The sequence below is a fragment of the Cyanistes caeruleus genome, chromosome 3 (assembly GCF_971803275.1).
Source record: "Cyanistes caeruleus chromosome 3, bCyaCae1.hap1.1, whole genome shotgun sequence".
Lineage (NCBI taxonomy): Eukaryota > Metazoa > Chordata > Aves > Passeriformes > Paridae > Cyanistes > Cyanistes caeruleus.
In genome coordinates, this window is record NC_141703.1 from 40244052 (window position 1) to 40270250 (window position 26199).

Sequence of the window (26199 nt, forward strand, 5' to 3'; positions counted from 1 at the left end):
ATGGAAAAGTGAGCAGGCTGTGTGCTACTGAAGGTAGTTGTAATAGATACAAAACAAAATATACTTGCTCAGGCCACCTGTTTTTGCTAGATTTTGAACATATCATCTCTAAAGTTTAATGGTCTTCAAGAGAAGTTTCTTGCACTACAAGAAGTCTGTCCCTTTTCTCCTTCTGTATGCAGGAACACTGTTGTTATGGTTATCATGGCGGGGAAAGCCTGTGAAGAAATATGTATTGCCCTAGTACCATCTAGTGGAGGGAACGCTGGAGAGAGATTTAAACAAAAAGAGAAGAAATAATGGCAATTTTTGGGGTGGGAGCTAAGGTCATCAGGGCTGTGACAGTTCATAGGGAAAAGAAGATGAGAAACAGTTGTCTTCAAGCTGTGCAGAGACTTTTTCAAGGCTTTCTCTTCCCAGCTCTCATAGAGATTAGTAAACTAGCTAGGACTGAAACACCTTTAAATAATACAGACTATCAAACTGAAGAATATTTTGAAATTATACTCTGTTTTTCTGAAGAAATTTATAGGCAAACAATATGTCAGTGATGCCACCTGCTTCTTATTTGACAGGAACCATCTGGACAGCAAACACTCTAAAGCCGAGTCATTGCAAGGCAGGACAGAGAGCTGTAATTTAAATGCCTGAATGTCACCTGCCCTGTGAAGGATTATATGTGGCCCAAGGGCATAAAATGAAAAGTGTGCCTGTAGCTGCAAGCCTTGCATTAGAGGAAACAATGATTAAATATGTAATGTAGGGACTTGAATGGCCTCCAGCTCACCTCTTTCTGTTTGCAATGACCCCTAGACAACAGAGAAAGCCCTTCCAGAGATAAACTAACTAAGAAGCGACACAAGCAAAGTGAAATTAGTGAGGAGCCCAGAGGATGCACTTCATGACCTCATTCACAAGCCAGACAGCAGTGAAGTAAACAGCCTACGCATGCATCAGCTGACTTCTGTCTGCTGGCTGCTAATCTGACTCTGCTTTCCCTAATCTTCCTTCTCAGTGTCCCATCAACCCTGTGTTTACCTTCTCCTTCTTATTTCCTTCTACCCATCTATTTGTTTCCTAAAGACTCATAAAAAAATTTAAAAAGTAAACAAACAACCAAGCAAAACCAAACAGAAGGAGCACTGGAAGACTTAAGTTACACATCTCATTGTAGCTGGGCAGAGCTCTGCACAAGAATGAAATTCAATGGAAAGTACAGGTTGATAAAGCAAGAATAGGAAAAATATTGGAAATGAATTGGAATTGCTCCTAGAAGATGGAGTACTGAGCCAGGCAGAATGGAAAAGGGATGACTTCAGCGCTGCTGGAATAGCTGGCAACCCTCCCACCTTCAGACTGAGTGCTAATTTTTAAACTATGCAAAATGTCTCCTGGGGCCAGAGAACATATCTGAAAATGAGACCCAGGGGGTGGAGAGCAGTCTTCAGTGATGGGCACTGAGCACAAGAGAAGTGCCTCAAGGTAGTACTGAGACAAACAAACATCCCTTTATTTGCATTTCCTAAGTTTCCTGAAGCAGCCACATGGTGCTGATCAAGAAAAGAATTATCAGTGACAAAAAGAGGAGGGAATTACTATCATGAAGCAAGGTAACTGTTCACTTTAGTCTTGGTCCATAGCTGTAGCATAGTTATGGTTAGCATGATAGGTCCAAGATAATTTGGAATCAAACTTGAGTACCTCAGACTTTCATCAGGACATAGAGCAGAAGGTCTTTTCCATGTAATCCTCTTAGATGTCATAAATATGAGAGCATTATCTCCATAGCAGTGGCCCACACTCCGTGCCACTGAGACAAGCTGCCCTACCTGACACCTACAGCAATCTCTCAGAGAACTGTAACTCAGCCTCCACCTCCTTTAGCATCAAGGAGGAGCCTTTGGCATCCAGCTCTACTGTGGAAGACACTGAGGGACCAGCCCAAATCAACATCTCCTGTGCTCTTGGTTGTGCATGGAGATAGATGCTTAAACCCCATTGTTGTTATCTAAAATTCTTGTTGCACATCTCACACCCAAAATGTGGGGCTTTGTGTGAGAAGGTCCTACTGGGTCCTGTCCAACTCAGAATATTCTATTATTCCATGATTTTATGGTTCTAGGATTCAGCTAGATTGGTTTCTCTGCAAAACTTTAGCCTAGAGGAACTGGCATGGCCATGGCATCAATGCTACCAGCTGCAGATGCGCAATATCCCTGAGGCTTAGTCTGCCACGGAAAGAGAGGAGGGTGCTCAAGTCAGCACAGGCAAAGGGAAGAGAGGTAAAAAGCAGGAAGGGCCCATCTGTCTCTGCCATGTGATGAGTCCCATGGTACTTCCCTGCTGTGTCTGTAGGCTGCACTGCCAAGTGAATGGAAAGCCTTATGCTATTTCCAGTGTCTTGCTGAGAAAAGGAGACGACATTGAAGATCAGTAATAGAGCTTTGGCTAGGTTTGCTGAGGAACTTGCTGGCAATGTGCTGTGCTGTTCATTGGAAATATCTGGGAATGCTACCAAAACCCCTTTGCTCCCTGGGAATTGCCTTTACTGGTCTGGAAAAGGCTGCAGAGTGTCCTGCACGAGTAGTTTCCTTCCTTCTCCTAACAAAAGTGACTGCCTTTGGCAGGAGGGAAGCATAATACTCCTGCAGGATTCTGAAATCCCAGGTAGCTCTGCCCACTGGTGGTATAAAAGGTTGCTCTGCAGTCTTGGTGTTTTGCCTGCCTCAAGAAGGGAGCAGTGCCTTTTTTGTCCCAGACAGCATGCAAGAATCTCCTCAGTCAAACTTATTTCTTCAGAATCCTGTCCTACAAGTGACAACCTCTAACCAGAACAGCACCTGGAAGGCCAATGTTTGGCCACTTCTTTAGGTTTCTGGACACCAAAATAGACACTAAATGTGTGGAGAGTTGCAGACCTCTGTAATCTGCGCTGTACTCCCAGCTGAAGTCAGTGGGAGATGGAATCCTCTGCTGAGCTCCTGGCTCTCACCTGTGCAAACTAACAGACTCCAGGACAGCATGGGCAGACTGCACAAAGCGTGACTTCTTCCATCCTACACAATCTTCCAATGCCATCCCATGAGGTTGTACAGCCCCTCACATACCAAACACATATGCAGCTTCATGTTACAAAGCCACCACCCTGGCATGCCACAATATGCGTTATAAGTTACTTCAGACATCTTGAACTGGTCCAAAACACATAAAAAGAAGCATTTTCCATAGGTAGGCACCACGTGGGATGAGATAAGTCACAGGCACAAGAGCTGTGCAGCATGGATCAGTCTGTGCTTACCACTCAGCATCAACACTGAGGATTAACTCCTGGCTCTCTTCTATTTAACAGTGTAGCCACAGGGTCTAAGTAACCTTCTTCAGCCCTATCACAGCTAGAGTTGTAATAACATAATCCTATTATTCTAAATATAGCTCAGGCTCCAGGGATCACTCTGAAATTCAGCCATCTTCCATAGGTGTACTTCCAGACCCTCTGAAGGAAAAGATGGCTGGGTTCAGCCTTTCTGAAGAATAATTTCAGTTTGGTTTAGATCCATATACTGCATCAATAAATACAGTCTAGGCCAAAGAACACATCTATAGAGGTGTGGTTCTTATTTCTTCCATTATCTTTTAAAATTGAGGAGATTGCAGATGTTTTTTTTTTTCTTTTTTCTTTCAAAAGTACAGTGTGGCACGCATATGGCTGGGGGGCTGCATTTGGAATTACCAAAATGATAAAATTAATTTATTAGGCTTTTCAAGAGCTCTTAATCTGAAATAATAAATGAAACATCATAGATCCAGCAGTATTCTCTTTATATGTTAACAGTTAGAGTGAAGTTAATTCATAAAAGTAAGGGCAGAAGGACTTGGACAAACACCTATTTACCTAAAGAAAGAGCTAAAAAATAGATTAATGCTGCTTCAAGAAGATGTCAGATTGATATCCTGAAATGTCCATAACCAATAGTAAAAACCTATTCAAATTAAACAGATGCCATCTGTGTATTCTGGCATCTGGTAACATAAACAGCTTTTGATACATTTGGACTCAGAAGCAAAACTCAATCTGATGAAACTTCCAGAAATCGTAAAAGACTATGAATTTGCAGGTTTCAGCAACTCACATTTCATACTTGTAACTCAAACTTTGATCCATAACTTTATGACAGGAACAAGAAGTAAGACTATCTTTGCAGCAACCATCAAATGTCTTTGTCATTGACAAGTATCAAGGAAAGAAACAGGAGAAGGTGGCTACAAGAGGCTCAGTGCCAAAATGCGGCCCGACAGACAGCTGTGATATGGATCCAGCCTGCTATGGGCTGGCCTGAGCCTGGGTCATCTGTGTTGCTTGGGACCAGACAGTAGCACTGGGACATAAAAAACCCATTTCTTTCAAAGTAGTTGTCTACATTTGAAATGTAAGCTTCTAGTGACTTGATTCAACCATGAATCAAATATATATTCATGCGATCTATGTTTTGGGAACAGAGCTTAAATCTCTGTGCTTACCTCACTGAGGCAGGTTAAATTGATTTTTTTCTTAAGTCTTTTATAGCTTCTTTTGCCAGATAGAGACACGGAGAAACTTTCTTGAGGCATATTAGTTTAGAAAAAAATTACCGTGGTGCATAATTTTCGGAAGGCAGATTCTATTGGAAGATGATACTATTTACAACTTTAGTTAATGCAAAATCATAGAATCCTAGAAATGCTATCCCAAACGCTGCTGGAGTGCAATTTCTTTTCAGAGGAAGGCTGGTGATTATTTATACAAATCTAGCAACAATATGTAATAGGTTTATACTTGGCAGATCGCCAAGGAAATGCCACCACTGTGTGAATTTACCTATTGCCAGTCTCAACCCAATGTGATCCAGGACACTGAAGTTAATAAAGCTACTCTGTAGGAGAAAAAAAAAATTAAACACAGTTGGGATTTGAAGCAAAGATAAGTCAGGAATCCCTGTTTCTTTGCTCTCCAGCTGTCTGCTTTCCAGTAGCATTGTAACTTTCTTCAGTGAGCACGGGGGACCCAAGATCTGGCAGTGCCTACAGCCTACCATCACCTTGGTGCTGTCTGAATCAGGGGCACTTCTTCCCTTCAGGCTGCTAGCAGCTTGGTGCTGGTGGAGGGTGGCAGACTCTGCCATAACCAAGCATGAGCTGCAGAGCAGTGGAAGTCAGATTGCAAATAGTGAAAGCAGAAGTGTCTGTCCCAGGCACCTAGACATGAGTGGCATGTAATACATTCACAGGTCCTTTTTGTAAACCACAAACTTGTTGATTTTGCTCAAAGCACTAGAGAAAACATTTTAAAAAATATATAGTGTTGATACTGTTGACTGAAACTCTGTGTTTCAGAGTAAAAAAGAAATTACTAGCTCCACAGAGGAAATTAGGCACTGGAGTGTTCTGGTTTACCCTGAATAACTAACATAAAATGCTTTAACATTCATTGCAGATGAACTGGGATCCAGGCTACTATTATACCATAGAATTGCCAAGGAAGAAACTGGCTGCAGCTTTTGAGAAATGAGTGCAAGTTGTAGCATCATGAATGACGCATCAAAAGAGCCTGATTTATGGCAATTCAGTGTTAACAGCAGAAATCATCTTCCTGCTTTGCATTCAGATAGGTTGGAAAGCCCTAAGCAATATGGGTAATCTGTCCAAAAGCCTGTAATCATCAGATATTTTAGTACGTAAATTATAAAAAGGATTTTGCAAGATATTTTGTGACAACATTGGCGGCCCTAAAACTTCTTAAAATCCCATGTAGTGTATCTGTGCTGAGTAAGCCATGCAGTAATTTATGAACTTAGCAGTCAAGCTGTAAATGAAAGTAGTGACACAGTAGTTGTGCTTTACTTTATATATGATAATGAAACATTAATCTTGGGAAAAACTATCCTTCAAAGCAGCAAGCCTTCATCCTGCATGCTTTGTATTAGTTTGGGGTTTTTTCCCATTGAATTTTCTGAGAAGTCAGTTGGACGCTGCAAAGGCAAAGGGACAGACATCATAATTTCCCTTCTGCCAGTTGAAAGGATTTTACAGGGACATTGAAAATATGAAATGCATTGTTGAATAGCTGGCACTAATGTCTTTTTTTTAGGAGCTTAGGGACAGTGTGGCAGTTTCTTTTCATTGTTTGTGGAAAACTTTAGTCGAAGAAGGACTTCATAAACAATGGCCTTTCACAGGATTTAGTATGTGCAACACTATTTAAACAGCTAATTTAAATGTAAGGTAGATCCCTACACACTCAAAAGGGTTGTTTGCCTTCTTACCTTTTGGTTTCCAAAGACAATCTTCGTCAAAATATACATACAACATATTTTAATAGAACAGCTGAGCTGAGTTGTTCTTCGTCTGAAAATTAAAGGGCCCCACCGCCATCATCATAAATGATTCATTACCTTTGAGGTTTGGCAGGCTTTTAAGGTCACCTCTCTTTAAATTTGAAAATGCTTGCTCACATTCAAGTCTTCCTGCCAGGAGGACTCAATTCATTAACTTGCACTTATATGGATGGCTATTTTATTGTTACTTTAACTGAACTTTTATGCTGGCTGCCTGCTGTGTCCTGAGTGCTGTGAGCACTTCAGAAAGTAGGTACATGCTGTGATGGCAGCCCTCTCTGTAAATAATGTTCCAATTAATAAGACAATTATACAGCACTGCAGTACTTTATTGGTGTTCTCTGTTACTGCAGTGTTGGTCAGAGCACAATAATGAAGAAACCATCAACATTTTCATATAAGCCCTTCTCTCCAGAAGCTTAGGCTTAGAAATTCATACTGCTCTGGAAATTCAATGTAGCCAAGAAGCAGAATGGCATGCATTTTACAGTGTTCTGATATAAAATTGTTCATAGGTTATATGAGGAAAATTAAAATGAGAAGAGGACATTTGGTTTAGTGGGGTTTTTTTTGTTTGTTTGTTTTTTTATATGAAATGCTTTCTACTTTATGGGCTGTAAGAATAAAAACAGGCTGGAAATGTATCTTCAGTTGCATTTTAAAATGTTTCCTATAACTCTCCAAAGGCATTTTAAACTGAAACTTTACAGGTCATTAGTCTGTTATGAGTGGGTCCTGGAACAATTGTAGATTAAAATTTCTAAGGTCCAGGCACAGCCTGTAAAGACCTGGGTAAAGTTTAGCTTCCCAGCCCAAAAGATCCTGCATTCCCCTGCTGAGCTGTCAGTGTTCCTCTGGGGGATGCCTGTGGTCTACAACTGCTTTGCTCTTTTCATTTAAAGTTGTCCAAATACCTCAGTTTGTATTTCTGGTCACAGAAAACATTTCTCTCTAAACCACTTGGTACCTATGTCATGTCTCAGTCCAAAAGAGATGCAAGAAGTAGTATCTCTTTTTCCCTCTGGGCCCCAGCACTGTAAGGCTCTAAGAGAGCCTCAGACTTTGCCCTCCCAAGTAATGATACCTAAAAATGCCACTGTACTGCATTACTTTAAATGTGTGAGAATGAGATGTTGTCATTATCCTATATGACAGCTTTCTTATCAAATAGTTAGAGAAGCAATGGAAGAAAGAGTATGTCCAGGTGAGACCAAGAAATAAATGGGAAAAAGAAAGCAGAAAGGGCAGAACTTACTGCCCTGTGGCAAAAACATGCAGAGTAGGTGACAGTCTTGGCTCTCTGTTTCAAATACAGATACACTCTTCCATTCATCTATAGATGAACACATTGGTATGGACACATATATCATCTGGGAAAATGTTATGAGAATCCTATATAGTGCATTTCAGATGTGATCAACACCAAAAATACTACTTTAAATAACATCAGTATCATTTGTCCATGCATCCATTGCAGTTCATTCAGCCATTATGAACATTTGAATTCCATAAGATGTAGAATTCTTTTGTATATTTGTGGAAAGTCCAGTGCATTGGAGGTCTAGGAGTGTTTGGATCCTTCAAGTCTGTGATAATATTTAATAAGTATCAGGTTTTCCCATCTTGTGCACACATGTGCATTTTTCAGATTATCAGGAAATCATGCTCCTTTTCTGTCCTTATCAGCACTCACAGTTTTACTGCAGATTATTTACTGTGGCTTAAAGTTCACAGTATTAAATTTAGAACACAAACTTCAGAGGTTTTTCTAATCTATTTGATCTAAAATCCACTGGATAAATACCTGTTCCCAGCACCATTTATCTGACAGGTTGAAGCTGTCCTTTAAGATGACCATCAGAAAAACCACATGAATTTGAACTATTGTTGTCAAAGGATGAGAAAAAAAAAAGTTGTTTGTGTGCCTGTGTTCGCTTTTCAGAAGGTCAGCTACTAAAACCCTCTCCAAATTTCTTTGGCCTCAGTGTAGGTGCCAGTGGTGAGGGGATCCACACCTAAGCTGGTAGCTTTGTCTGGTTTCATCAGCTGGTAAAATCACTGGTGTTTCAAGATCAAGTGAAATAGCTTCATATCTGTTTTGTACTGTGGTGCCCAAAACTGCTCACAGGTACTCAAGGTGAGTGGTACTACCAGTGCTGAGTAGATATAAATAAAAGTTTTCCTTAGGCTTTCTGGAGTTGCAGGTGTTCCCTTCGTTGGGTGCCTGACAAAGCAAAGATGATGCACTGGCTTCTGTAGGGCCCGACCCAGAGGAAAGGCGATTGCGGAGAGGAGAAAGAGGCAGCATGATGCAGCAGGGGACACAAATAGACCTTGGTAAAATGATCTTTCTCTGCTGGGAACATTCCTCCTTCTAATGTATTTGCCTCTTATTGCTGTTGGTGCAAATGTAGGGAATGAAAGCTTCTGGAGGAACCCAGTTTTCCCTGTGGGAAAGTGTGGAGGCAGCTGTTGTGGGAGAATTTCCATGTGCATATGGCTGTGGGGAAGAGGGCGATGAGGAGGGGAGTGTACCCAAGAGCCAGGCTGTCCTGCAGGTCTCTGTGAGACATGAATGCTCTTGCTCTGGAATTTAAGTGACAAAAGTTGTCATAGCTAAAGAAGCCCGGGCAAGGAGGCCCAAGTGAACCAGCTTTCACCACTGATCCCTTTCCCACCAGGAACCAGTGGAGAGCTGCCACACCAAAATCCCTGTTGTCCTGCAGACAGGGCACTAATGACTAGCGGGGTTTATCCATGGCAGCCAGGGCTCAGGCACTACAGTGGGTGCCAACCACCACCTCATGCAGCAATTTTGCAGAGGGGTGTCATACACAGACTCCAGTGCCTGTTATGGAGGTGGATGTGGCTGGGAGTGCTGAGCAGAATGGCTATTTTTGTGCTACCACTGTTATACTGCTGAACAGCTGCTTCTGTGCTCTGACAGCCACCGAGGGAAGTCCAGCATGACTTATGAGTGAGAGAGAAGTGAACAATGAAATCTGTAACAGAGGTTGTAATCCCAGATCAGGCTGTCAGGTTCCTTTAATTTCTTTTGTTAGTTTATAAGTGAAGCAATAGAAGCAGAAGAAACAGTAGGAGGAACAAGAGTTATACATCTACTTTATAAAAATATATGTCTGTATTTTAAATATCTTACTGATAGGTTTCTCCAGGCTCATTGCTTTGGGTTTGTCTGTGACATTACTTCTTAATTTCAGTGTTGTAGTATTTTTCTGGGAGCATTTACTATAAAATCCATAAGTTCTTACAAGCTTTCTAAAGGAAATCCCAGTCTTCTGATGAATTTTGTGGAGAGAGTCTGTTATAGTTGGTCCTGTGTGTGATTACTCTGCAGACTTTTGTTTGCTGTACAAGCCAAGGACTTTGCCAAGAAATCAGGCCAAAATGATTACAACAAAGTTATTTATAACTACTAGAAAAATTAAATCTTATCAAGTGACAGCATTATCTTGTGGTAATAGACAAACTCTCCTTTGTTTGAAAAACCTAATTTGTATATAAAAAAGTTCAGGCTGACAACTAAAGCATAACACTTGATATATGGGAGATGATTTGGTTTCCAAGGTTCAGCACATTCATTGCTGCTCTGAAAGCTCAGACAGACCATTTACATGCCTAACCAGGTGCCCAACATGTAAGATGCTTGCAAGCCTCATAATGTTTCCAGCAGCTCCATTTCAGGCTGTTAAAACCTTTAGTAATGCACCACAATAACTGGTTAAAAGGAAAACACACTGTTCAAACAAATCTCCATTAAACTGTCATATTTATTTTTATACTTCTTCTATTGCTATTATGGGGATTTGTGGGATTTTATTCTCCTTTTTTTGTTTTTTGTTTTTTTTTTCCTCTCAGTTAGGAAGAGGTAGCAAGTGACTCCTTAAACAGAGTTTCTCATGGTTTGAAGAGTACACAAATTGAGCAAGCAGTGCAGAGAACATGGAAACAACACATAACAGTGCTCCTTCTGTTTTCAATTAAGCAATGTGTAGTCTTAAAGCAAATTCAGTTGCAGCACCTCATATACATATGTTATGATAACTTATATATATTAAATATTCTATAATATACATTATACATTATACTTTATACATTATGTATTATGTATTCTATATTCTATATTCTATAGTCTATAGTCTATAGTCTATAGTCTATATTATGTATGTTATATATTATATGTTATATGTTATATGTTATATGTTATATATTATATATTATATCTTATATCTTATATGTTATATTATACACAATAACTTGGATCTGCTTCCTGCTCACAAGCAAGTAACCTTCACCTGGGCCAAATACACTGCAAAGACTCTGGCCCATGCATTAGTAACATAGAATCACAGAATCACAGAATTACTAGTTTGGAAGAGACCTTCAAGTTCATCGAGTCCAACCCAAATAAATGTCAGGGTGGAAGGATAGTAAGTTTATTGGATAGAGGTACAAATAATGAATGGCATCACAACGAAGTTTTTCTTATTAAAACCATAAATGAAAACAAAAAGATGGAATAATTCTGAGCAGGCCATCAGAGGAGTATTTTTTTAAAGGCCAGGGGAAGAGCCCTTCCTGCCTTTCCTGGGGTAACAGTCTTCCTGGGGTTCCCATCACCTCTTCCCCACAGGGAAAGGAGAGAGGCATTAGGCAAACCCCAGGAAAAAAGTCAGTCAGGCCCCACAGGTGGGATACTCAGGGTTGGTGTGGGCCATCCAGGGGGGTGCTGAGAGGAGAAGAGGCAGAATTTGGCTGGTGAGAGAGGGAGGAAACCCAACCCTACTCCCAGGTGCCTATCAAAGGGCAAGTGGTGACAGTCACTGGGGGCAGCAAGGAAAATGTCAGTGCAAAGTAATGAAATGGAATTTTCCCCATAAAGCACCACATAAAGGTGGCTAAGCACTGAAGATGTTTGTCCAGGAAAGTGGGGGATCCTTGGAGATTTCCCAAATTAGACCAGTGTTGGTTATTCCCGTTCTCTGACAAAGTGGGTGGCACTGGCAGCACCCTGGACCTTTGCTGTGCGCTGTCACTGAGCCGCATCAGCTCAGAGATATTCTGCCTTGGTAAAGATATGTTGTTAAAAAATCCTGTGCCCTGCAGCAGCACGTCCCTGGGAAATACTGGAGCTGGCCTTACCTCCCATGCCTTCTCAGGGCCTGCTGGGTGTGAAGGTCAGAATATCCTACAAACTGCACAGTATCCACCAAACCTTTACCTCCTGCCAAGTCACTTGCTCGTGACTGCAGGGGCAAACAAATGCGCTCCCTTGGCAGCCGTGCAGCTTTTGCTATGCTGCGATACTTAATCACATGCGGAGCATAGGATGCAACAAGCTTTTCTTCCCAGACTCTGCTTTTTTGGTAGCTCTTTTGCAATTCTCTCCCCAGTCTTAGCACTCGCTCCACTCCTTGTCTGACTTCGGGAAATCTTTAGTGCGCCGCTAACACCACCTTTTAGTTTTCCTTTGTGAAACATCAGACTAAGTTTTTAACAGATGAAGTATTTGTGCCATACTTGTGTCTCAAAGCTCAGTGTTCAATTGTTTCTTTCAACAGAATCAAAAGCCTAGGTTGCACCAGGGCAGTTTTCCACCATGAGCCCCTGGTGAAAAAATTTTCAGTGCTTTCCATGTAGGCTTAGTGAATGAGGTTGACAGTCAAAACCAGATGGGAATATCTCTTTGGTAAACACTCTTTTTTACCTTGAAAATACTGCAGTATCAGCAGCCCACTGAAAATTATTTTAAACCATGACACATAAAGTTCTCACAGTGTAAGAAAGGCATTAAACCCTAATATTGGGAATATCAGTTGCCACTGAAGAGTATGGTCAGCCATTCAATATGCGATTTGAAAGCACTGACTAAAAATACCCAGCTGTCAGCATTAAAAGGTCATATACTCACTCCTTAAAAGACAGCAAACAACCAAAGAGTTAATTCCCTTCTAGCTGCACCTCTCTAATAGTTTCTCAATTTTTGAAATATTTTATTGGCTTTCATTGACAGTGCCAGTCTTGGTCCCTGTTGAAAGGCAAACCATTTATTTTTAATTAGAAATGTTACCTGATCCTTGAACAGGGAAAATACTGCGAAAAAATTGTGTTTTCTGACAAAAATATACACATATATTGTATATACATATCTTACTGATTTTCTAAACAATTATTGAGGCAAAGTCAGAGGAGAAACACACTGAAATTTGACTAGAATACAGCCAAGAAGAGGCCTTTTTACATTTTGGTGTATATATATAAATATATTTTTTTTTGCTTCACAGTGATGAACCTTTGAAAAAAATATATTTTATTTTCAACACCACATGTATTTTGCTTTGTGTAACCCTAAGGCTGCAGTGCATGTGTGCATGAGTCTCATTGTATAACTTATTTTTCCTTCAGCTGTCACACTCTCAGCAAGGTATGGAGCAGAATTTGGTAGATGACAGCAGGTAAGGTAAGGCTGACTGCAAACATAAGAAAAAGTTCTTGCATTCATATCACTGGGAGCACAAACAAAGTCTGCAAAGAGAGAGGAAAAAGCCCTTTCCAGCAATTATTTTATTGTCCTTATGTATTGTTGTGGGAGTTTTCCTTTTGAGCTTCTAGAAATGAATGATATTGTGGGAACTATTATTGTTAGATTTGGGTAATATTTTTTAGAGAAAACAGTTAACATGGCAAAAATGCTGAGTTTGTTTTTCCCCAAGCCAAAACCACTTTTCCCAGGTTTTTTTATCTGACATCAGAATCAGGCTGGAATGGGTAGCTATGGTCATAAGCATTGCAGACAAGTTTCTGCCACCCCCTGAGTGGGTGGCCAGCAAACTACAGTGCTCACTTGGGAGACGGGATAACGGGCTTTAACTTCTGGTATGGTCACCAAGGTTTTAAACCTGAATATCCTGCTTCTCATGAGCACATTGTACCCTCTGTGTTATAAGAAACAGAGGATGGAGCAGGGAAAGCACCCTCAAACCCTGTTGTTGATGGGACAAGACCTTGAGTAACTGAGCCCAGCACTAGAGGATAAGCTTCACTGACACCCTCGCTGTGAGCTGCTGTTGAATGGAAAATTACTGTAAGTGGGAGATGGCACAGCCCAGCTGTTTTCATTAGTCTCCACTGCTATGTCCTAAAAGAGAGACACAAAGCTCAGGAATATTGTCTTTCAGCATGGTAAATATGTGTATAGCTACTGTATGGCTGTCATAGAGGCATTACAGTCCTTCATAACAGTTCCATTTCAAGAGGTATAAAAAAGGAAACCCTTGCATGATGTTTCATAATCACATATTTCATTCATAATATGTCTACAAAGCTCAATTTTCCTGTCCTACCAAACTTCTGCTCACAGTAAGGAAAAGCGTGAGGCCAGCATAAGTCTCCCACATCTTTTGTTTTCCTGACAGGCATGTGGCTGTGCAATGAGCTGATAATCAAAGGCTTTACATCAGAACAGCCATAATTTTTCTGAACCCTTCATAAAACATATAAGCCTTGCAGAAATAATTCAAGTTTGAGTCTATGCTTCCAAAGAAGGTTTGTGGGTGTTCTGGTTTTTTGGGTTGTCTTTGTTTTTCTTTTAAGGATGAAAACATTACCACCTAGTGGCAAGGCTTCAGAACGTAGCATGAACCTAAAGCATCAAAATCAAAACTGGATCAAAAAACAGGTATCCCGAGTTTCTGCGCTCAACAAAGAAAGAACAAGGTGAAAAATAATTATGAATTCAAACAGGCAGCAGAAAACTGGTGCAGATATGTCAGCAGGGGGGTAAAATTCTGAAATTCTCAAGTCGAATCCTGTGGCTTGACAGCTGCAGCTGGTATATGCTGGTTGTAAATTTTCATCCCACCTGAACTGAACAAACTTGGCACATCCTGCAATTAACAAATAAATGTGATATGAACCCTACAGTTAGGAGTCTGACCGTGTGTTGGGCTTTTGCACATGGACTATTCAGACCAGGATAATTAGGCTCCAGGTGATGTAAAGACGAGCTGGTGCTGACAAGAGGTGCTGCCAAAGTGAAGTAGCAATCTCAGAAAGAAGTGAGTCTGGAAAAACAGCAGCATGTGTCTGGCCTGAAGGCATAACCCAGCAGTGGGGAACCTGGAGGAGACCGGGTAGCTTGCAGCCCGAGACTGTTAATGAAGGGCAGCAGCCCAGCACGAACCAACCTGACTTACTGCTTGATCATCCTCAGTCAGCACCTCATCCCTGCTGGGATGGATGGTGACACTTTGTGATCACAGTGCTGGGGTCAGCCAGGGAGCGGGTGGCTCAGAAAGTACAGTAAATCTCTTGCTTCTTAAATAAGCCCCAGTTAATCCAGAGCCACTGCAAGTTGTTGTTCTCTGTGTCTCACCCATGAGAGCACCCTATTTCCAAATGATCCTTTTCAGCTAACTACTATTCCCGATTACTATGTATGGTTGAATTCATGAGGTTTCCCTTTATGTTACCTAAACCCTTAATTTAATTAGACTTACACACTTGTCAACAATTTTACTTTTTTTTTATGCTGACATACTGCCATGGTTTTGCACTGTCTATGATTAGGTGAATGTAAGTCATTAAGAGGTGTACATTGACTTCCTCCGGAAAAAAAATTAAAGAATATCCAGGCTGACATACCACCTTGACAGAGTCATTAATAACACTGTTAATTTGAAAAAATCTGGCATTTTTCAAAGACTTGTCTATAAACAAGCATTCATTGCTTGATTGATATCTCTGTTGGAGTGGGTATAGAGTGGGATTCAGAAGGAATGCGATCTGTGGCAGATGTGTATTTGTGAAATATCTCACCTTCAGCATCTCTCTCAAATGATGTCCCAGTTGTGCAATTCTTACATTCTGCTTTGCTCTTGAAATTGTATATCCACAGAAGACATTAATGATAAAGAAAATTGGTGTCACTTTTTGTAAACACCTTCTGGTCCTAGCAGTGAAACTCTAGGGATCCAGACACAAATGGAAGCATTTGTGCAGTTAATTTATTATAACAATGGATTATTTTTTTTCTGGCAGGAAAATTATCTTATGTGAAAAACCTTTTGAAAGGCGGCTATTTGAGAGAGCAACTGATTTTTATAGGAGACCACCAGCCAGATCTTTAGAGGAAGTCAGAAATTACTGTGATTTCCCCACATTGATAAAAAATGAAGTTTACTGTGATGTAGAGCGAGAGTTGTCCTCCCCGTGAAAACAATATTTCTTTTCAGGGTACCTGGTTCTTAACTTACTGAGAAAAAAGGCAAAGAGTATAAATACAGGTACTCCCACAGGATGCAATTTTGCAGGCATTTTTCCTGTGGCTGGGCACTGGTCTGATCTCCCAATGGACTGGGCTCAAAGGGACCCTGAATATGTTACTAAAACCTAAGTGTGATGCACTGACACCCTTGGTTGTAGGAACTCGTCTGCAGCCTTTTGAAATCTCCAGCCCCCAGTGCTTGGGGGACAACTGTGATGAAGTGGCTGCACAGCTGCCAGAGAGCTGCTGAGCAGAAAGGAAAGCAGGCTTTTCCTGCATGGCCTGGGCTGGCAGACTTCCTCTGTGAGACACTGTCACAGCATTTGTTCTTCACACGTGAGAGGGGATAGCCAAGAAATTCTCCTTTAGACCCTCAGTACCCAAATTTACTATAAAGTTTCCATGGATTAATGTATCAAAATTGTGGACTTGTGATTAGATTGGCATAGTTTAGCAGGCTCCCAAAACACATTTCAAAGAATAAGCTAAAACAAACCAATGAAACAAAAAAATCCTGTACCAAAACCAGACCAGAAATACACACTTCATTAGGGATTCCATACACATTTCTTTAGGGACTAAGAACAAGGTGGAGGTAAAATATCTTGTTTAGGAAGGAGAAGGCTCTGAGCATATTTTATTGTAGTCTTTGAATACTTACAGGGGGCTTCTAAGAAGGCTGTACAAGGGCTTTTACAAGGGCATGCAGTGATAAGACAAGGGACAATGGTTTTAAACCGAAGTGGGGTAGTTTAGATTAGATATTGGGAAGAAATTCTTTACTGTGAGGATGGTGAGTCACTGGAACAGACCCAGAGAAACTGTGGATGTCCCATGCCTCAAGTGTTCAAGGCCAGGCTGGATGGGGCTCTAAGTAACCTGGTCTGGTGAAAAGTGTCCCTGCCCACAGCAGGGGCAGGGGTGGAACTAGCTGATCTCTGAGAGTCCTTTCCAATCCAAGCCCATTCTATGATTCTGTAAAAGTTATAATTGTCTATGTGGACATTTTCTTATCTCAAAATAAAGCTTTCACTCAGTAGCAATTATGATCAGCAGTCACTCTTCCCTCACACCTAAACACTCTTAAGTAAGGAAACTACATTTCAGCAGAGAAACCAAGAGGTTGCCCAGGGAAGCTGTGGATGCCCCATCCCTGGAAACATTCAAGCACAGTTTGAATGGGCTTTAAGTAACACAAACCAGTTGAAGATGTCCTTACTCATTGCAGGGGATTGGGCTAGATGACCTTTAAAGGTCCCTTCCAACCAGAACTGTTCCAAGATTCTGTATGTTAGGCAAGAGTGACATCTACTGTCTGTCAGCACCAGCAGCCCAGAGCGGATGCAGTGCTGTCCACTGGCCAAATTCCTCACTGAGGTGGACATAAGGACACTGTTTGAAGGAGTCTCAGCTCATTTCTGGCCTCAAGCTTTTAGGTTGTATTTTCAGTTAAAATGAATGAGAGACAGTATTTTAGTAAATATAATTCAATCACCCAGACTTCTGGTTGATGAACAAAAATGGAATTTGGAGCTGTAATTCCCAAGGCTAGGGCACACATGACCAAAGCAGTATGACTAGCAACTCAAAACTGACTGATCAAGGAGGTGGAAGCTCTCAATAATTGGGTGTGTATAACCAGAAAGCCAAATTCTCTTTCATTTTGAAGAAGAATCTGCAGGGAATGAGAATCTGGGTTGTGAAATCAAACTTAAATCAAATACACTCCAGCATTTTGATGCTGACAAAGGATACAACCTAATCTGTAAGCAGATCCCAAGGCCTCCCCATATGTACATGGTGTGCCCTTTTCCCTGTCCTACGCTGAAACACCACAGTGCAGGCACAGTGCTTTAAAAAAAAGCATTCCCATTAAAAACAAACCTGACAATTTGCTTATCAGAAATTAGATTAAACAGTAGAAATATTTTTCAGACCACAGGTCAAGTCAAATGAGCAATTTCAGGGTACAATTTTCTGTCTAAATAAAGGCTAGTTTCTGCATGTGAATGCTCAGCATAACCAAACACACAGACATGCTCACAGCCTAAGATATCCAGATCCTAGGTATTAAGAAAGATTATAAAGGACTGCATAATATTGAGGACTAATAAAACAGAAAAATTAAGCTCTTTCAGCTAAAAATTTTGGTTTTGCAGCCTCATGACAAACAGTGAGTGAACAGACAAGCCTGGCTGGTAAACGGAACTCTTTAGCTGTGGAAAGGATTTGATGCTACACAGGGCAACTTTGCTGTCAAGTCTGTCTTTCCAGAAGCAGTAGGAGACTTAGATGTTTCTCATTCTTCAAATGATGGCTTAGTCTTACCCTTGACTTTTACAGCTTGCAGACTTCACAGGATCAAAAAGATCCTGGAATCAAGCAGGTTAGCAGGGGCATCAGGAAGCCTCTGGTGCAATTGCCTGTTCAAAACACTAATTTCAGGCCAAGTTTCTCTGGACTGTGTCCAGCTGGGATTTGTAAATCTCCAGGGATGGTGCCTGCACAGCTTCTGTGGGTGGCCTCTTCTACCTCTTGGATGTCCTGAGGGAGAAAATATTTCCCTTACCATGATCTCCAAATGCTTCCAACAAAATTTGACTGGATGGCATTTTTTGGTTTTGGCCACAAAAAGACAGTGATAGAGACAGTAAGAGAAGACACAGGCATTGTGAAACACCATTGGGTCTGTGGGCCATCTGAGCATGCGAGATGAACACTACACAGACACCAAGATTATGCAGACACCGGCGACTGGCTCAAGCACTGCTTGGGACTAAGAAATGTTTCACAAGAGGTGATTAGTATGCCTAGATCTACACCCTCATCTACTCTTTCACTGATCATTCTCAGTGTTTGGTAACTGTGCTGGACAAGGATGTCACATGCAAGACTTCTGTACTTGTCTTCCAGTGAAAGGACAAAAGGGCAAAGGCGATCCATGGAAATCTTAGCTTTTTGCCTGAGCTAATCTTCCCACAGCATGAGATCTTAAAGAAAGAAAAACACACCAAAGACTAACATTTCCTATCTTGTTGCACAAGGCCTCAAAAGTATTTTGGCATTCTTCAATGATTTTGTTGTTTTGCTCCAAGAAGCATTTACAAAGAATGTGGGAAAATAAATTGGGAACAAACCTATGTCTTTGGAATATACACCTGACTTGCAGAGCTGCCATGCACAGGAAGGGCATGGGTCCATCCAGCATGCACCCATCTCCCCTGTATGGTCCTGAAGTCACAGTGATACTCTCATGCAAAGATGTTACAGCAAGAGAAAGAAATAGAGGTGCTGGCATCCACCACATTTTAGCAGTCTGAGTTTCCCACTGAGTGCAGGAAGGAAGTGTTCAGCGCAGGAAGGGGAATGAATAGCCGGAAGAATACATGGTGTAGGTGCCTCAGTGGTGAAAACTGCTAAGCTGCCAATGCTCACAGGACATCTGCACCCTGGGAATTTTACGCAGAATCAAAGGAAAAGGAAAGCTTTTGCCAAAGGAAAAACTATGGGTGTGAATGAAAATACATGCGTGTGTTTTGTGCATGTTTTAAATCACCTTGATGACAACTCATGAATGCAAGGTCCTTAAAATCTCTCAACAGCAAGTATAAAACCTCTCTGTTGGAAAAAGAGGGGTGCAACACAGCAGGAAGGAAGCAAGTGGCCAATAAAGTCAGGTGATATTTACTGAGGGAATCAAGGGCAATTACTATCTGATCCTCACTGATGCCCATAACACATTTGAAAAGCTTGTATCAGTCAATGTGAAATCTGGCAATCTGACAGATAACAGCTTTGAAGTCTTCAGTTATAACAGACCCAAAACATAATGACAGAGTAATTTCAAAGTCATTTGTTGCACAGAATGAAAATTGTCCAAAACTGTTTATAAGGAGATTACACAATGGGTCACGTGGAATTTTTGTAAAAATACATGCTAAGGAGCATCTAAATTTGAACAAAGAATTTGAAATAAATTAATTATTTAAGAAAACCTCTTTCCAAGGAGAAAAAAACAACCATGTTTTGCTAGGAATGACAGCAGGAGGATCCCATTTATTTTCTGACAGGAGTCTAACAACTGAATCACCTTAAGATATTTAAATTTTGGCAGCAAGCTGGAGACTACATAGCTCAGCATAGTCACACCTGAAAAGCAGGAGAGACACTTTGACAAGGGCTATGCTATGGAGGTTTCCCTGGCTGAATTCGTGTGACAGCAGTTGCTTCGCTGCAAAACTTCACTGCTCTGTATGAGAAAGGTGGGCAGAACAATACATTCTTTTTTCTATTGTTGCCAGTGCAGCATCAGCATGGGTTTTTTTGTGATTCTTAGACCCTATTAATTGCAGTTTTTCTCTCTGCTTTTTGTATTCTGGGTGATGGTTTCCCAGCCCAGAACATCTCTTTATATTACTGTCTCTCCACCAGTAAGAGGTGGAGGGGAAGATTTTCTTAATTTTTAGATTTTTCAAGGCAACAGGGATACAAGGATCTCTCCTCCCATCTCTCCCCCATGGCAAGGCAGAAAGTGCCCAGCCTCATCAGGTGGTGCTCCAGTCACATTAAGAAGGAGTACCTATGTGATCAGTGGATGAAGAGACAGAGAAGCAGGAAAGATTCACTGATTGCTGCAAGAGAATTTTAGGGCCTGGAAGAGTGGAGTGTGCAGGACAGTCCACCCTTGACACCCTCCGCAGGATCCTGAGGTAGCTTGGGCAGAGCTGACTGGTGCACACACACAGGGGGTGCCTGGGGTGTCTGTGAGTCTGGTACTGCAGGCAGAGACATGGCTCCAGCCACGTTGTCAGAGATGCAGAAACCCAGCATAGAGGCTGAAGGACCTAATGTTGCACCTCACAAAGCCAGTGGCAGGAAGAAGAATAGGTAGAGAAGCCCAGATGCTATAACAGGATGCCTAAGAGACAAAACAATCAGGAAGAAGTAGGAAAGGGGATTGGATTATTACATTTAAATATTTCCACAAAAACAAAACAGTAATTTTTAAATGGGCTTCTCTCTTCTTACAGCAGAGACAGCTATGAAGAACTTGAAAGGCTGAAAGTACAAACTAGAGAGTCATACTGAAGTTTAAATGTGATTTCAGCTGTGGGAATTAGAACAAACTATCAAAGGAATAAGAGGATTTTCTCTTTCTCTCTCTCTCTCTTCAAATCAAAATTATCCTCCAAGTAATTACTAATAAAAAAACCCCATGCTTAATGGGGAAGTTATGGGAATTCAGAGTTAAAATCCTATGGCCTTGAGTGTACGTATATACCTTGTATGGTCTTGGGGAAACAACCTTTTAGATTGTGTTTTCTAGAATCTTTAAAGCATATGAATCTGTCCTGCAAAGTTGTCTGATGACATCATCTCGTGTTTCTCTGTGACTGTACTAATATTTATGCAAAAGACACTCAACACTGGTTCAAAAATTCCAGAGGTAAAGTACCATATTACTACAGGTGATTGTTTCATTAGCTACTCATCCTCACAAATATTTACTTGTTCTCCACTGCCACCCTGGACTGGTATATCTTAAGCTATGCTTCATGGCAGGAATCTCTTCCAATGAATGGGATCATGACTATTTCCTCTTTCTGTTTAAATATGCTCTCAAATAAACTTAATCAAAGAGAATCTCTAAAGCTGCAATGTCTTGCAAGGCATGTCACAACATCTCCCAGTACCCCATTTATTCCTGAAGCTCTTTTTCAGCTATTCACAACTTTTCAAAATATTTTCCTGGACTACAAACACTAAATCCAAGATGAAGAATTCAAGTAATGATACCATTTTAACATAATTTGAATTGTAATGCCAGAACAATATCCAGTCTCATTCCAAAATACCATACCAGGGCAGAAAATTGTTTCTTAGACAATGAATAAAAAATAATAAAAACCCTCTATCTCTTATACATTGACAATAACTCATAAGAAAAATACAGAAAGTCCTTCATCCAAGTGTATAAGGTGGGACTCCTGACATGTACGATTTCCATGATGCAGAATACTGAAATTAGTACTATCTGGCACCCAGCCACATGATAAACAGTGATTTCACCCCTTTCTGTAGATAATGGTGGTTCATAACAGTTATTACTCAGGCTTTTAGAAGTCCAAAAACTCACTCTCAAGGCTGATGTTACATGATTTATACCAGAAAGAGTTAAGAAGACTAGATTGTTTATGACAAAAAAAGCTGACAGTCGTTCATGTGAAAATGGCAAATATTGAAAGCATCAGGTAGAGAAACAGGACAATTATGCAATCATTTAAAAAGTTATATTTACTAAACAGTTTGAGCCTGATTCACCATTACATTATGCAGTACATAATTGCTCATATCTCCAGGTTCACATCTCTTATCATCATGAGAAAGTAAGTAATACCTTCAAATGAGATCTGGGATGAAGTTCAGTGTTGGAAAACATTCAAGTGTTTTTTTCAGCCCCATCTAAACATTTCCCTGTCAAGATAATAACTTGCCTACCTGTTCACAGAAGTTTGCAAATATTTAATTCAAAATCAAATCTGGAATGCTTGTACTTTTGAAAGTGTTTTCTTTTCGAAAAAAAGAGAAAGCTTCTCTTTTTTTCGTAAAGAAAACACTTTCAAAAGCACAAGCAGGTGTTGTTATGTCCCAAGCAGGTGTTGGAGACCAGACAGAAGGACAGGTGACACCAGGACAGTCCTGTTACTGGGGGCATGGCAGCTATTCTGCAGGTAGGGGAGAGGAGGCAGAGCTGCTCTCATTTAGCACTGTGGAGCCCATGCTGTTGACACCTGGCAGAAACCTGGGAACAAAGTCAGAATGTTCCCACAGCTTGCCTGATAGCCCATGGGGACTTTCCCAGCCAGTCTCACTGCACAAACCTGTGGAATTTAAAACCAAACCCTGCCAGCTGGAGTAAGGTATTTAAGAAACCAGCTGTGAAGAGGAGAGAAGACAACACTAAGGGTTTATAGGTTAAATGCATTTTTATTTAAAGGTAGGTACTTGAAGGCAGGGCAAAATGGAAAAAGTTGAGCAAAGGGTTACAAGATGATGGAAGTATGGAACAAATTAAGCTTATCTGGGATGCATCCAATACTTGAGTTAAATCCACATGCTCCTTCTGCATGAAAATATCTCCTGAATTATAAAGGGTAAGGGAAGGAGGGCTCACATCTTGAGCCCTAAGTATATCATTTGTGTCTTTTAAATCTAAGTCAGTTGAAGAGTTGAACACTGCGAGCCAAATTCTATTTAATTTATTCAGCAACACATCTGTGTGAAATATAGTCCAATTACAGGCACTACGTTACTTTGCCATGGCTGCAGCCATTTGGCTTTTATTTCCAGCAGGCTGTAATTAAATTATCACAATGCAGAAGCAGACAAGTTTCCCTTATACGTGACTGCAATTAAAGACATGCAATCACAACATTTTTTAAAGTGACTCCAATCAATTGGTTACAGTAAAGAATACCATGTAATAAAGCAGTGACTCCACCATTACGACTGAAAGAGGGTTTCTATTTCAATAATCTAGTTCCCTTCTAGTATGAGTTCTGCTTTTGGATAATTTATTTAAAGTTCATTATGTGTCTACAGCATATATCATTTGCCCTCAGCTTGGGCTGCAGAAGTGCCATTATGGCCAATTACTTAGCGTGATAAAATCTGCCACAGTACAAACTGTTCCTTAATTAGATTTAAGTTTTGTCTAAATTCTATTTGTGATTCAGACAGCAAAATAACAAGGCCAACAGCAAAGGCTCACTGTCTTCTTCCTTTGGTCCCTGCTGTAACCCTAGGGCAGTTCAGAACTGAAACCCCACACCCACGTGCTTTTCTTGCAATACTTGTCCCCACTTTGTGTTCCCATAACCAGGGCTTGGGGTGTGGTCTGGCCTCTGAGGGAATTCCTTGACCTGCATCCAGCCATAACATAGAGCACATGGATAGCAAAGGCTCCAAAAGCCCCTGAGGGCAAGTGGCTGCCAGGGACCACAGGGCTTGAGTGCCACTGACGTGCTTTTTGGTGATCACAGGCATTTGCCCTCTGGCCTCTACGGTTTGCTACAACAGCACACTGTTGAACAAGCTGCTGACAAAGTAAGTCTCATAAAACCACAAAGAAAATGGTGTGGGGAGCAGCTCCCAGCCATGCCCTTCAGCTGCCTCAATAGCTGTGCACTGTGAACAGCAGGATGGACACAGCCCTGGTGCTCAGGGCACAGCACAGTTTGCGCAGGGTGTGGCTGCTGCTGTCAGCCTGGGTAACCATTAACCACAGCTCCAAGTGTGTTTGGGAATGATGATATTGCTGCACAACTATAAAGCAGAACCACTGGATTTATCCAAACTGCTCCTGCACCATCCCCAGCCACGACAGAAGTTTTAAAACTTTTACCCGTTAAAAACCATTGCTGGTTTTTGGCATACGTCTTTTCAAGCTCCAACTTCAATTTTCAAAGTATTTTAAATATGTTTGAACCAAATGTACTATAAAAATTCAAATCCAAATCCTGCAACCTTTATCTGTGCAATATCACAAATAAGGGTAGAAGGAAGCTACAGCAAGAAAATTCAGAGCAAAAAAAGTAATAGAAACGGTGATTCAATGGGATCCATTTTAACAGATCCAGACCACAGTAATTTGAGGACAGGCATCATCCTATAAGAAGCTGCATTCCTCTGGAAAAAACAGTGCTAGAAGTATTCATTTTCTTCCAGCAGAACATTTGGTCCATTTTAGAGGAGGCTACTTCTTCACAGAAAATGCATTTACTGAATGCCTTGCTAACAGTTACTTGCTCTGTGCATCAGTGACCATCTATTTTCTGTTGTAGAGAGTGTATACCAGGCTGTCTTTACGTTCCTCAAATCCTGCTCATGTCCCATATTGTATCTTGTAATTGTCTGCTTTACAAAATTGGATGAATTTATTCTGATGTTTCAGAAAAGTTCTATCTAAGACTAATGTCAAAGCAAAGAACCATTTAAAAATTTTACAGGGATGGAAACTTACATAGCAGCTAATGACAAGACTAAAAATAACTTATTTCTTGGCAACATCAATCTTCTTAATGAACTAAAATAATGAAATATTCCTCTATCAGTGGTTTTCAAGAAGCAAGAAGAAAAATGTTGACAAAGTCCAGTGGCAAAAAATAATGTGAAAACATTTCAATATCCACCCTGCTTTGGAGGTTTGGGGTTTTTTTTTTTGTTTATTTGTTTTTGTGGGTGTTTTTGGTGTGTGGGTGATTTTGGGGATTTTTTGGGCTTGGTTTTTTTTTTTTCCTTAGCCAACAAGGCTGCAAATGCCTTTTTTGGAACAGTTGTGCTCTGGAAATTACCCTCTAAACTTTTGGTCAGTAGCTCAATACAACTAATCTGTCCTTCTTCTCCATTTGACCCCTGATGAGAGCAGAAAGTGAACTTTGTATACCAGGAGTCACACACCAAACACTGTGAGCCAGGGAGTCCCTTATATTACAGCTTCATTGTGCTTGTGTAGGTCCTTTCCAGAAATATGTATTTTAAAAGAAAATTGGATCTATATAGATATGATAAAAGGCTTCTAGATCAAGATCAATTCTTATCAACACAACAAGGTCTTTCCTTTTTCATAGAAGTCACTTTAATAGAAGCACTGATGAGCAGCTGAAAGACCTGATTATAAGATGTTTTTAATGAGATGTGAGGAGTCTTATCTGTCAGTGAACACTAAACTTTTCACTCTTCTTTAACAGCTAAGGAGAAAAAATGAACACAACAAATGACAACTTAGCCAACTCCACCACCCAGAAGACACTGAAGGTGATGCTCCCAGATGCACTGTGTGGAAATTGGTCCAAAGGCTTTGTACCTCCACATTATGTATAACATGATCTTCCTGGTGGGGTTCCCAGAAAGTTTCATTCTCATTGGTCATTTGAAAGCTTTCATTAAAAGGCTGTTCTTTATGTTACCAGTTCTAATATTGTTTGGAAAGTTTTTCTTCCATTCTTAGGCAACAACTCAGGTTAACTACAGTTGTGTCCAGCCAGCTGTCACATGGAGAATAAATCCACTCTGCCTGCTGAGTCTCTCGGCCACCGGCTGTACTCAACATGTGGCAACCTATCGCTTTATGTCGTGGTGGGAGACAACTTCCAGCAAGCCATGCTCTCTCCTTCAAGGACTAAGTGGAGCAAATACATCCAGGACCAAGCAGCCCAGGAGCAAAAGCTACATGACCAAGTCAGAAATCACATTAAAGTTGTGAAGGAGTCCCTTGAAGTAAATTCCAGCAAACCCAGGATGGCTTTGGTGCTCTCAGCTCCTGCAAAGACAGCTGTGTTGGTATGATAGCCAGAACTGCAGCTGACTTTGCCCTCTAGCTGCTGCAGAGCACTTGTCAAAAAGCTGTCTTGGAAGCAGGCTTATATACACCTCTCTTAGCAACCAAAGAAAGAGGAGGAATAAGACAAGATTGTAAGCCACCTTGAAGGTGGAATTTAAAACCATCTGGCCAGACTGTTCCCAAAGACATTTGGGAAACAC

General features: G+C 40.9%; 1 long non-coding RNA gene across 1 annotated transcript in view; it reads left to right on the top strand.

Moving 5' to 3' along the window:
* Positions 1-25624, top strand: part of LOC147654102 (uncharacterized) — a 42446-nt gene extending 16822 nt beyond the window's left edge. The window contains exons 2-3 of the long non-coding RNA XR_015284448.1: positions 12798-12852; positions 25407-25624. This is a non-coding gene — a long non-coding RNA (uncharacterized LOC147654102). The remainder of the gene's footprint in view (positions 1-12797; positions 12853-25406) is intronic.
* Positions 25625-26199: the final 575 nt, after the last annotated feature.